Source organism: Lagenorhynchus albirostris, chromosome 13 (genome assembly GCF_949774975.1).
Source record: "Lagenorhynchus albirostris chromosome 13, mLagAlb1.1, whole genome shotgun sequence".
NCBI classification, from domain to species: domain Eukaryota; kingdom Metazoa; phylum Chordata; class Mammalia; order Artiodactyla; family Delphinidae; genus Lagenorhynchus; species Lagenorhynchus albirostris.
The window spans coordinates 20,645,605-20,657,699 of record NC_083107.1 but is presented as its reverse complement, the minus strand read 5'-3'; positions in this window follow the sequence as shown (position 1 = coordinate 20,657,699).

Genomic DNA, 12,095 nt, shown 5'->3' with positions numbered 1-12,095 from the left:
GAACTGGACCAAACCTCATCTCCAGTTGGATCAGCACATCCCCACAGGCTCCTCAGCCTCTGGTGGTGCCTCTATCATTGACTTTACACTCCGTCTAAATTTCGGTAGATAAAAATATATGATAGTAATAGCAAATGCACATAATAGTTGGATAAAAGTTAAGGGAACTTATTTGCCAATATCACCGAATGTGTTTCACTCTTTTTATTTTTAAGTTTTTCTCACTCTACTTCATAATGTCCTTATTAACTAGTCTGAGTAGTTTGTCCAAATACTATATTTACACAGCTAGATTTTGATTACTTACAATATAATTCTTAATGGTAAGAGAGGAATTCTTCCTCTTATATTAGCCAAGTCTCAGCTTTAAGTTTTCTTTACCAAAAAATAAGGTAACCAAACTGTACTTTTTATTCCTATTACCTTCCAAGTCCAATAATATTAATATTTGCAGATAAGCCTCAGTTGGTTATTCCTAGAATAATACAAGGGGTAAATGATCCCTTTGCAGGAATCCAGTATCTTTCTTCCAAGGATGTCAATATGTGAAGAGCTCCAGGAAGATGATTTAGCAGAGCCAAGTTCAAAAATAGCCTCAAAATATATTTTATTGAAGACATCACTAAAGCACACTATTTGGGATATATTAACCAAATATTCAGGATGCTAGTTTAGTCCTTTCATCTTATCCTAAGCCTATCAGAAGAAGTGGAAAATAATCAAATATAAAGATACCATGTACTTTGTGAAACAAGGCAAATGGGACAAACCTCAAAGTCTCTCAGGCAATAAGGAAAGTTATCAGTGTATCGCAAAGCTGATACCACAGCTGCTTGAATTTTGTTAGTCATATTCTCGTAATGAATAGTAACTAGTAATTAACAGTAACTATCTTATGACCTATGCAGTTATTGGGGGCAATAAAGTTTTTATCAGGAAATTGTGTCAAATTTTATTTGGTTTCAATGTCTCACATTGGTTTGGGACAGTTCACTCTTGTATTTCATGTTTATTCTTCTAATATATCTACTGAGTATTTTATAAAGGCTATTGGCTGTTATTTATTTTTCTTTTAGGATAAACTGGTCATAATACAAGGTGTTCTTCATTTGAGAAATAATTAAGATTATGTTTCCAACAGATTACCACCAATTATATTTAGTTTGTTCATGGTAATTCTGCAGCTCTGAACTGCATTTCCAGTGGTCACATTTCTTTTGGCAGCAAATAAAAATAAAAAGAAGAAATACTTCCTTAACCATATTGCTTTTCTTTCCTTTCCTTTTTTATTGAAGTATAATTGATTTACAATATTGGTTTCAGTTGTGCAACATCAGGATTCAATATTTTTATACATTATACTCAATTTAAATTTCTTATAAAACATTGGCTATATTCACTGTGCTGTACAATATATTCTTGTAGCTTATTTATTTTATGCATAGTAGTTTGCACCTCTTAATCCTATACCCCTATGTTGCTCCTCCCCTTTTCTCTCTGCCACTGAACACCACTAGTTTTCCTCTATCTCTGTAAATCTATTTTTTTTTTACTCATTAATTTGTTTCATTTTTTAGATTCCACATATAAGTGACAACATACAGTATTTTTCTTTCTCTGTCTGATCTATTTCACTAAGCATAATAGGTAATACCCTCCAAGTCTATCCAAGCTGCTGCAAATAGCAAAATTCCATATTCACCACTTCTTTGTCTGTTCATCTACTGATGAACAATTAGGTTGCTTCTATATCTTGGCTATTGTAAATAATGCTGCTATGAACATTGGGGTGCATGTATCTTTTCAAATTAGTGTTTTCAATTTCTTTGGTTATATACCTAGGAGTGCAACTGCTGGATCACATGGCAGTTCTATTTTTAGTTTTTTGAGGAAACGACATACTGTTTTCCATAGTGGCTGCACCAATTTACATTGCTACTAACAGTGTACTAGGGTTCCCTTTTCTCTACATCTTTGCCAACATTTGATATTTGTGTCTTTTTGATGGTATACATTCTAACATGTATGAGATGATATCTCGTTGTTCTCATCGTGGGGATTTTTTGGTAGCCCTCTGATTAGTGGTTACTTATAACTTTTATTTCATCTGATATGTAACTGGTGCCTTCAGGGTATTTCCAAGGATGTTTTGGGTACCAACTTATTGTGTGACATTGAGCAAGTAGTTTTCCCAACCTGAGACTTTCTTACCTTGTATAATGGGGAGTTTGGGATTAGACTATCTTCCTAGATCCTTCTAGCCCTGTGGTTAGTGTTTATATTTCTGAAAAATATATATATATTGAAATATAGTTGATTTACAATATTATTTTATTTTCAGGTGTACAGCATAGTGATTCAGTAATTTTACAGATTATACTCCATTAAAAATTATTACAAGATAATGGCTATAATTCCCAGTGCTCTACAATATTTACTTTCGCTTATGTATTTTATACATAGTAGGTTGTATACCTTTATCCCATACCTTTATCTTGCCCCTCCCACCTCCCCTCTCCCCAGTGGTAACCACTAGTTTGTTTTCTACATGTGTGAGTCTGTGTCTGTTTTGCTATATATGTTCATTTGTTTTATTTTTTAGATTCCACATATAAGTGATAACATACAGTATTTGTCTTTCTTTGCCTGACTTATTTCACTAAGCATAATATTCTCTAGGTCCATCCAAGTTCCTACAAATGGCAGAATTTAATTATCTTTATGACTGAGTAATATTCCTCTACTTTACCATTCATCTGTTGATGGAGACTTGGGTTGCTTCCATATCTTGGCTATTGTAAACAGTGCTGCTATGAACATTGGAGTGCATATATATTTTCAAATTAGTGTTTTCTGAGGATATATGCCCAGGAATGGAATTGCTGGATCATATGGTAGTTTGATTTTTAGTTTTCTATGGAAACTCCATACTATTTTCCATAGTGGCTGCACCAGTTTACATTCCCACCAACAGTGTACAAGTGTTCCCTTTTCTCCACATCCTTGCCAACATTTGTTGTTTGTAGACCTGTTGATGATAGCTGTTCTGACAGGTGTGAGGTATCTCATTGTGGTTTTGATTTGCATTTCTCTAGTAATTAGTAATATCAAGCATGTTTTCACGTGCCTGTTAGCCATCTGCATTACCTCTTTGGAAAAATGTCTATTACCATTGAGTATGAAGTTAGCTCTGGGATGGTCATAAATGACCTTTTTTAGGTTGAGCAATGTTCCCTTTACACCCATTTTGAAGAGAGTTTTTATCATGAATAGACGTTGAATTTTTTCAAATGCTTTTTCTGCATCCATTGAGATGATCTGTAATTTTTATCCTTCCTTTTGTTAATGTAGTGATCACATTGATTGATTTGTGAATATTTAATCATCCTTGAGTTGCTGAAATAAATCCAAATTGATGATGGCCTATAATACTTTATTTATATTGTTGCATTTGGTTGACCAATATTTTGCTGAGTTTTTTTGCATCTATATTCATCAAAGATCAATTTGGCCTGTAATTTTCTTTCTTTCTTTCTTTCTTTTTTTCTTTTTTTGGAGTGCCCTTGTTATTTGTATCAGGGTAATTATGACCTCATAACATGAATTGGAAGTGTTCTATCCTCTTCAGTTTGGGGGGAAAGCATGAGAAGTATAGGTATTAGTTCTTCTTTACATGTTTGGTAGAATTCCCACATGAAGCCATCTGATCTTGGACTTTGGTTTGCTTGAAGGTTTTTCATTACAAATTCCACTTCACTGCTCGTGATCAGTCTGTTCAAATTGTCTGTTTCTTCTTGATGTAGTCTTAGCAGGTTCAATCTTTTTAGAAATGTGTCCACTTTTTCCAGCTTGTCCAAAATGTTGGCATATAACTTCATAGTAATCTCTTATGATTTTTTGTATCTCTGAGTTATTGGTTGTTATTTCCCCTCTTTAATTTCATATTTTGTTTATTTGGGTCCCTTCTCTTTTCTTCTTAGTGAGCCTGGCTAAAGGCTTATCAATTTATTTTATGTTTCAAAAACCCAGCTCTTGGTTTCTTTGATCATTTCTAGTTTTTTAATCTCTATTTTATATATTTCCTCTCTGATCTTTACTATTTCCTTCTTTCTGCTGACTTTGGGCTTTGTTCTTTTTCTAATTCATTTAGATGGTAGGTTAAATTGTTTGAGATTTTTCTTGTTTCTTTAGGAAGTTCTCTATTGCTATAAAATTCCCTCTTAGAACTGCTTTTGCTGCATCCCATAGATTTTGGAGTGCCATGTTTCCATGTTCATTTGTCTCAAGGTATTTTCTGATATTTATTTGATTTATTCATTGACCCATTGTTTTAGTAGTATTTTATTTAGTCTCCACCTGTTTGTTCTTATTCCATTTTTGTTTCTGTAATCAATTTCTAGTTTCATACCATTGTGGTAGGAAAATCCTTGATATAATTTTTATCCTCTTAAATTTGTTGAGACTTATTTTCTGGCCTAGCATGTGATCTATCCTGGAGAATATTCTGTGTGCACTTGAAAAGAATGCGTATTCTGCTGTGTTTTGATATAATGTCCTGTAGATATCTGTTAAGTCCAACTGTCTTTTGTGTCATTTAAGACCACTGTTGCCTTACTGGTTTTCTTTTGTATGATCTGTCCATTGATGTAAGTGGGGTATTAAAGTCCCCTACTATGATTGTATTATTGTGAATTTCTCCCTTTATATTTGTTAATATTTTCTTTATATATTTAAGGGCTCCTGTATTGGGTGCATATATATTAACAAATGTTATATCTTCTTCTTGTATTGATCCCTTTATTATTGTATAATGACCTTCTTTGTTTTTTCTTATTGACTTTGTTTTAAAGTCTACTTACTCTGATATAAGTATTGCTACCCCAGCTTTCTTTTTGTATCCATCTGCATGAAATATCTTCTTCCATCCTCTCACATATGCTAACAGAGTCTGATTGTGTCTTTACCTCTGAAGTGAGTCTCTTGTAGGTGGCGTATAGATGGATCTTGTTTTGTTTTTTGTCCAGTCAGCTACATCTTTAGATTGGAGTATTTAGTTTATTGGCATTTACAGTGATTATCAATAGGTATGTACTTACTGCCATTTTGTTACTTAGTGTCTTGTTTTTTTGTAGTACTTTTCTGTTACTTTCTTCTTCTTTTAGTTTATTCCTTTGTGGTTTGATGTTTTTCTTTAGTGGTAAGCTTGTGTTACTTTCTCTCTAGTTGTTTATGTCTATTGTAAATTTTGGATTTGTGGTTACCATGGGGTTCATATATGTTGACCTATAATTATATTTTATTTTAAACTGATAGTCATTAAGTTCAAACATATTCTAAGAGATTTACCTTTTCTAATCTTCCCCCCCCATGTTTTGTGTTTTTGATGTCATATTTTACATCTTCATGTTAATCCCTTCACTGTTTATTGTAGTTAAAAATAATTTTACATTTTTTGTCTTTTAATCTTATACTAGCTTATTTGTCTTTTAATCTTATACTAGCTTACTTAAGTGGTTGATCCACAGCTTTCAGAATGTAGTCACCTTTAGTAGTGGGATTTTCCCTTTCCCATAAAATCTTACTTTTGTTTACCTTTTCTTTTCCACTTAGCAAAGGCCTTTTAACATATCTTTTAGAGTCAGTTTAGTATTGATGAACTTTTAATTTTTGCCTCTCTGAGAAGTCTTTTATTTTCTATTCTATTCTAAATGATAACCTTGCTGCATAGAGTGTCCTAGGTTGTTGATTTTCCCCTTCCAGCACTTTAAATATATTCTGGCCTTCAAAGTTTCTGCAGAGAAATCAGTTGATAGCCTTATGGGGGTTCCCTTGTATGTGACTCTTTGTTTTACTTTTGCTGCCTTTAGAATTCTCTATTTACCTTTAAATGTTGCCATTTTAATTATGATATGTCTTCATGTGGGTCTCTTTGGATTTATCTTGTTTGGGACACTCTGTGATTCCTATCCCTGGATATCTGTTTCCTTTTTCAGGTTCAGAAAGTTATATCAAATACATTTTTACTCCTTTCACTTTATGTTCATATCTTGACATATTTCTTTATATCTTCATTTTTTTGAGAAATAAAGGAGCAAAGTGAAGTAATAAACAGAAAATACAATAGTAGTCTATTTGCATCACCCCTCAGTTCCACTTCTCTTCTTACTTCTCCGTTATGAATTTTTGATCATTCTTCCAATTTAGGTTTTTGGTTTTTTGCAGTATGTGGGCCTCTCACTGTTGTGGCCTCTCCCATTGCAGAGCACAGGCTCCGGACACGCAGGCTCAGTGGCCATGGCTCACAGGCCCAGCCGCTCCGCGGCATGTGGGATCTTCCCAGACCAGGGCATGAACCCATGTCCCCTGCATTGGCAGGTGGACTCTCAAACACTGTGCCACCAGGGGAGCCCCAACTTAGGTTTTTAATAATTTACTACATATAGGTGTATAAATCAATAGATGTAGTATTATTTCATACTGTTTCATACTATGTAATATTTCCTATTATATACATGTATCATATTTTATATAACATTCTAAAATGTTTTTGTTCATTTGACCTTAGTTTTCAAAAATCTATCTACACTGAGATAGTCCTTATTTATTGATTTTAGCTGCAGTATACTATTTATTCATGTAAGTATTTCAAAACGATATATTCATTTCTCTACTCATGGAAATTTACTGTATTTTGTTGACTTTAAGATGTAACTTATCACATTTAAAAACCTCTGAAATCTGAATACAGTGCTAATAATGACAAATATGGCCTGCATCTTTACTGTGTAGGACAAGGGTCAGCAAACTTCTTCCATAAAGGAATATATAGGAAATAATTTGGTGTCTGTAGACCACACCATGTTTGTCATAAGCACTCATCTCTACCATTGACACATGAAAGCAGCCAAAGACAATATGTAAATGAATGGATATGTCTGTGTTCTAGTCAAACATAAATTATGGACATTAAACTTTGAATTTCATGTCCTTTTTATGTGTCACAGAATATTCTTCTTTTGATTGTTTTCTAACTACTTAAAATGTAAAAAAACAGAAAAAAATTTTAAGCTCTTGGGTCATAAAAAAACAGTCCATGTGCAAGATTTTGCCCACTGACTGAAGTTTTCTATATAAACACCTGGTATATATAAAATGAAAAGTCAAATAATAACACAATTGATTATAGTATGGTAAGAGCTTTGAAAAAATAAGTATAAAGATTTTTAAAACATAAGACAGAAAGGACCTGATCTGATCTTAGCAGACAGATAATAAGTTGATCTGAATCCAAATTCCAACTGAAGGTTTTCTGCAAGGAACTAGAAAATGCAGATCCAAGTTCCAGGTCCAAAGTCCATGTCCAGAGTATAGGTACTTAGTCAATATCTATGACCAAGGTTAGGTCTAAGTTCAAGTCCATGTGATGGTCCAAAGTTCATATATCTAAGGACAAAAGTCATGTCTAATCTCATGGTCCAATGTATATTTTCCCCATCCAGGATCTGGTCTATTATCAGGTCCAAGATCTAGGTCAAATCCATTTATGAGTTCCAGATTCATCATCCAAAGCAAGGTACAGGTTCAGGGTCAAGGTAAATTTCTAAAATTCAAGTTCACATCTATGTCTAGAATTGAAGTACAGGTCCAAGGTCAGGTCCAGGTCCAGATATAAGGTCCACATCTAAGATTAAATCTCTACCTCAATGTCAAAGTCTAAAGCCGAAGTCTACCAACCATGGAGCATGATTAAGAGCAGATTCAAGTTTCTGGACAAATTCAGGTTCAAATTTTAGGTCTTATGTTTCATTCCAATGTCCAAGTCCAGGTAATAAGTTCAGATTAAGGTCCAAGATCAAGGTCTGATATCTAGGTCTTGGTCTAAAGTCCAAGTTCAAAATCATGGTTCCAAGCACAGGTAAAAGAATGAAGGTCCCATTCCAATGTCTATATTCAATACAAGTTTATGGTAAAGGTCCATAGCTGTGATATAATGTACATGTCTTAGGTCAGGTCCAGGTCTAGGGCCATGTCTAATGTCAATCTCAAATTCCAGGTTATTCCAGGTTCTATGACTTTCCTCCCTTTCCTTCACAATGACATCTCTTCCTTTGTAACATCTGTCATTTCCCCTAGATTTTATTCATCCTTTTCCTCCTTCTACCTAAATCTAATGTTGATTCCCCAGGATATTCCCCTCTTCTAACACTTGCTAATTCTCCCTCAATATTTCCCCCCATCCTTTCCTTTCTCCTGTCTATGACACAAGCTGATTCCCAAATATTTTCATAAGCAAGAGCATAAGAGCAAGAAAGCCCAGAAATATACATTCCTCTCAGTTTCACTTTCCTAGTATTGATGCTTTTTGTCTCTCTATGCTGGCTGCTTAGGGCAAGACTGAAAATTAGACCTGAAACAAAGGATTTCATCTGAGTGAAGTTCCTGCATCTGGACAAAGACTCATCCTTCAAGTGAAGAAGAGCACAGTGACAGATGCTGCCCTATAATGTGAATAAATACATCTGAGTTCAGGATTTTAATACTGAATGAAACATAATATGTTGGTCCTATGTATAATTAATGAACATGCTTCCCTTGTTATCTTCATCTCTATAGCTGTAGGATTTATGAATATGCAAGTTAGAAAACCTTAATATGTTAACCCATATGGTCTATGGTGACCTTCACTGGGATGTAGCCAACCCTTGTATGTAGTTACTGATAAGGAGTTATGGTCAGAATTAGAACTTGTATTCATAATTCATACACATAAGTAATCCACAGGAGGCTTTTGTTAGTATGACTAAAAATCTATAAAATACAAAAGAATAAATTGGTAACTTATTTTACATAAAAATAAAACACTTTAATGAAAGAGATTTAATAAAATATCAAAGTAAAAAGGCAAACCTGGGAACAACCATTTCTAACGTATACCAAAAATATAACAAATATACAATGATTTCCCATAAAACAATTTAAAAAGACCAACACTCAGTAGAAAAATTGTAGAGAATATGAAAAAATAGCTCACAATAAAGGAAATATAATTTTCTTTTAAACATATAAAAATATGAATGATCTATTACAAATATGCTCACATATAATAAAATAGCTACAAATTTAAACTGCACTGTACTTTTTGCTCTATTTTTTGATAAACTTAAAACTTCTCAAAAATGAAGTCTATTAATTAAAGTAAAAGTATACTGACTCAGAGTGACAAAGATCTAGATGTTTGATTGCACACTATGTGAGCAAGAATGTGAGGAAGCAGAACCTTCATATATGAAGCTAGGGAAGATAAATTAGTTTGCTGCCTCCCCCTCCATAGGGCAATTTAGCAATATCTATCAAAATATACAATGTGTATACCTTTTGATCCTAGAGGGTTTTTCCTTGATATTTGTTATATGAATATCATTGCATGTATACAAAATTAAATATGTTCAAGGTTGCTCATTATAAGGCTATTAGTAACTGGAAAAGAATAGAAATAGCCTAAATATGTAACAAAGGAGTAGAATACATAAACTCTGGTATCTCCATTCAGTGAAATACAGATCCACAGTCACTGAACATGGTGTGTTTTATAATTCAGAACTTTTGGATTTAAAGGTAATATGGTAACTGTGCATTACATGACATTCAAAGACTAGGACAGCACCTCTTTATAAACCACATTAACATTCTGCAGCAAAATGTTTGAAAAATCACATTAAGTAGGATATATAAAGACCATAATATCTAAGTATCTTCAGGTCAGGGCAGGGCAGTTCAGAGAGGATGAGACTGCATTGCTGGGTCAGGTAGAATAGTGGTTCCTTAAAGATGTTCATGTTCTAATCCCTGGAACCTATGAGTCCCAGGGTTACATGACATTGCATTAGTTTATATATATTAGGTTATATGACAAAAGGAATTTTACAGATGTAATTAACATTATGGACATTGAGATGGTGAGATTATCATGTATTTTCTGGATGAATCCAGTACAGTTGCATGAACCATTAAGAATAGAGAACCATCTCTGGCTGGAAATGAAAGTCAGAAGAGAAGAGGAAGAGAGAGGTGGCAGAAAGGAAAGGCACAGAGGACTCTATGCACCATTGTTGGTTTACAGGTGGAGGGGGCAAAAAAGAATACAAATGTCCTCAGAGGGACTGAGAGAGGCTGACAACCAACAAGGAAATAAAGACCTCAGCCTTTCAAATGCACAGAACAGAATTTTCTGATTGGTTCATGTCATACCTAGACTTCTAAACTGTTTTAAGAATCTAACTTTGCGGTAATCTGCCCAGGCAGCAATGGAAAACTAACACAATCACCAAATAGAAAACTAATACAATCACCAAATGAGTAATAAAAAACACTTTGTGGGCTTCCCTGGTGGCGCAGTGGTTGAGAGTCCGCCTGCCGATGCAGGGGACACGGGTTCGTGCCCCGGTCCGGGAAGCTCCCACATACCGCGGAGCGGCTGGGCCTGTGAGCCATGGCCGCTGAGCCTGCGCGTCCGGAGCCTGTGCTCCGCAACGGGAGAGGCCCCAACAGTGAGAGGCCCGCGTACTGCAAAACAAACAAACAAAAAAACACTTTGTTTTCAATTTTTTTACATTTTATTAAAGTATAATATATATGCAGAAAAGTCCACAAATGATACAGGACTATTTTAACGAATTTTCAGTGACTGAGTACATCAGTGCATCCAGAGCCCAGATCAGGAAATAGAACAGTATCAGCATCCCAGAAGATCCACCTGTGCTTTCTTCCACAGGGGCCTGACTTCAGATACTTAAATGAGTTAGGCCTCCTTCTGTACTTGACATAAATGAAATCATAAAAGATGTGCCTTCTTGTGTCTGGCTTCTCTCAATCAACTTTGTGTTTGTGAGATACATCTACAATATTTGTGTACTTATAGATTGTTCATTCTAATTGGTGTATGGTATTCACGATATGGATATACTGTAATTTATTTAACTTTTTTTCTGTTAATGGACATTTGGGTATTTCTCAGCATTTGGCTTTGTGAGTAGTGCTGCTAGGAACATTCTAATACATGTCTTGTAGCATATATATGTAAACTTTATTCTTAGATATGTATCTGGGAATGAAATACTCAGTGATTTAAAGTTTTGTTTTATTTTGTTTTTCTGAAAGGCAAATAAAGAGTTGAAAATCCATCTTGTATATCCATAAAAAAAGGAAATGGCAGCTCTTCCTATACTGATGAGAAAAAAACCTTAAGAGATTATTATAAGTTAATAAAAGGTACAAATAGAGTACATTGTATTTTGTATAAAAAGAGGATAGTAAATTATATTAATATTTGCTTTCATATGCATGAAGAAACTCTTGGAGGATAATAAAGTGACCACTTTCATATATAGGGAGTGGTGGTGGGAATCCAAGATGAAACCAGAAGTAGGAGAAAAACTTCCCATGCACACATGTACACACACGTGTGTGTATATATATCCAGCTTTTAGCAATGCAGCCCTTCTTCTGGGGCAACTGCTGCCTTCCCTGGGGAGAGCTCCAGTCCTCTCTCTATATTAAAGGTGACTAGAGGCATTGCCCTGCTTCATAATAAAAACAAACAAGAGGACCAAAACACTTTTTAAAACCATAATTATATTTTAAAACAAAATACCCTCATTATGTGTAAGGCTCTAAAGGGAAAACACGGCATCCAATTTTCCCTGGTTTAAAACTGTGGCACATGTTTCCAAGGTAAAATTTTATAAGAGAAGTTATCATGCTTTCCTTCCACCCTAATGAAGACCTGGAGTATACTATCCAAATAGGAAGCAATGTAAATCTGAGACATCAAGAAGTGTTTTTTCAGTGCTCAAAACAATGACCATATTTGTTTCCTCCATCCATAATATATATTCCCATGGCAGCCTCCTAAAAGGAGCAGCCTCACAGCCAGGCTTGGCTGCATGGGCCTGTCAGACCTCTGCACCTCTTCACCTCCTTTGGCCCTGTCCAGTAGGAAAGCACAGGGAGGCACAGAGCCACCTACTCTGTCCAAACATAATGCCAAAATACATTATGAGTGTGAAAGTGACTCACCAATTTCTGGTCCCAAGTCA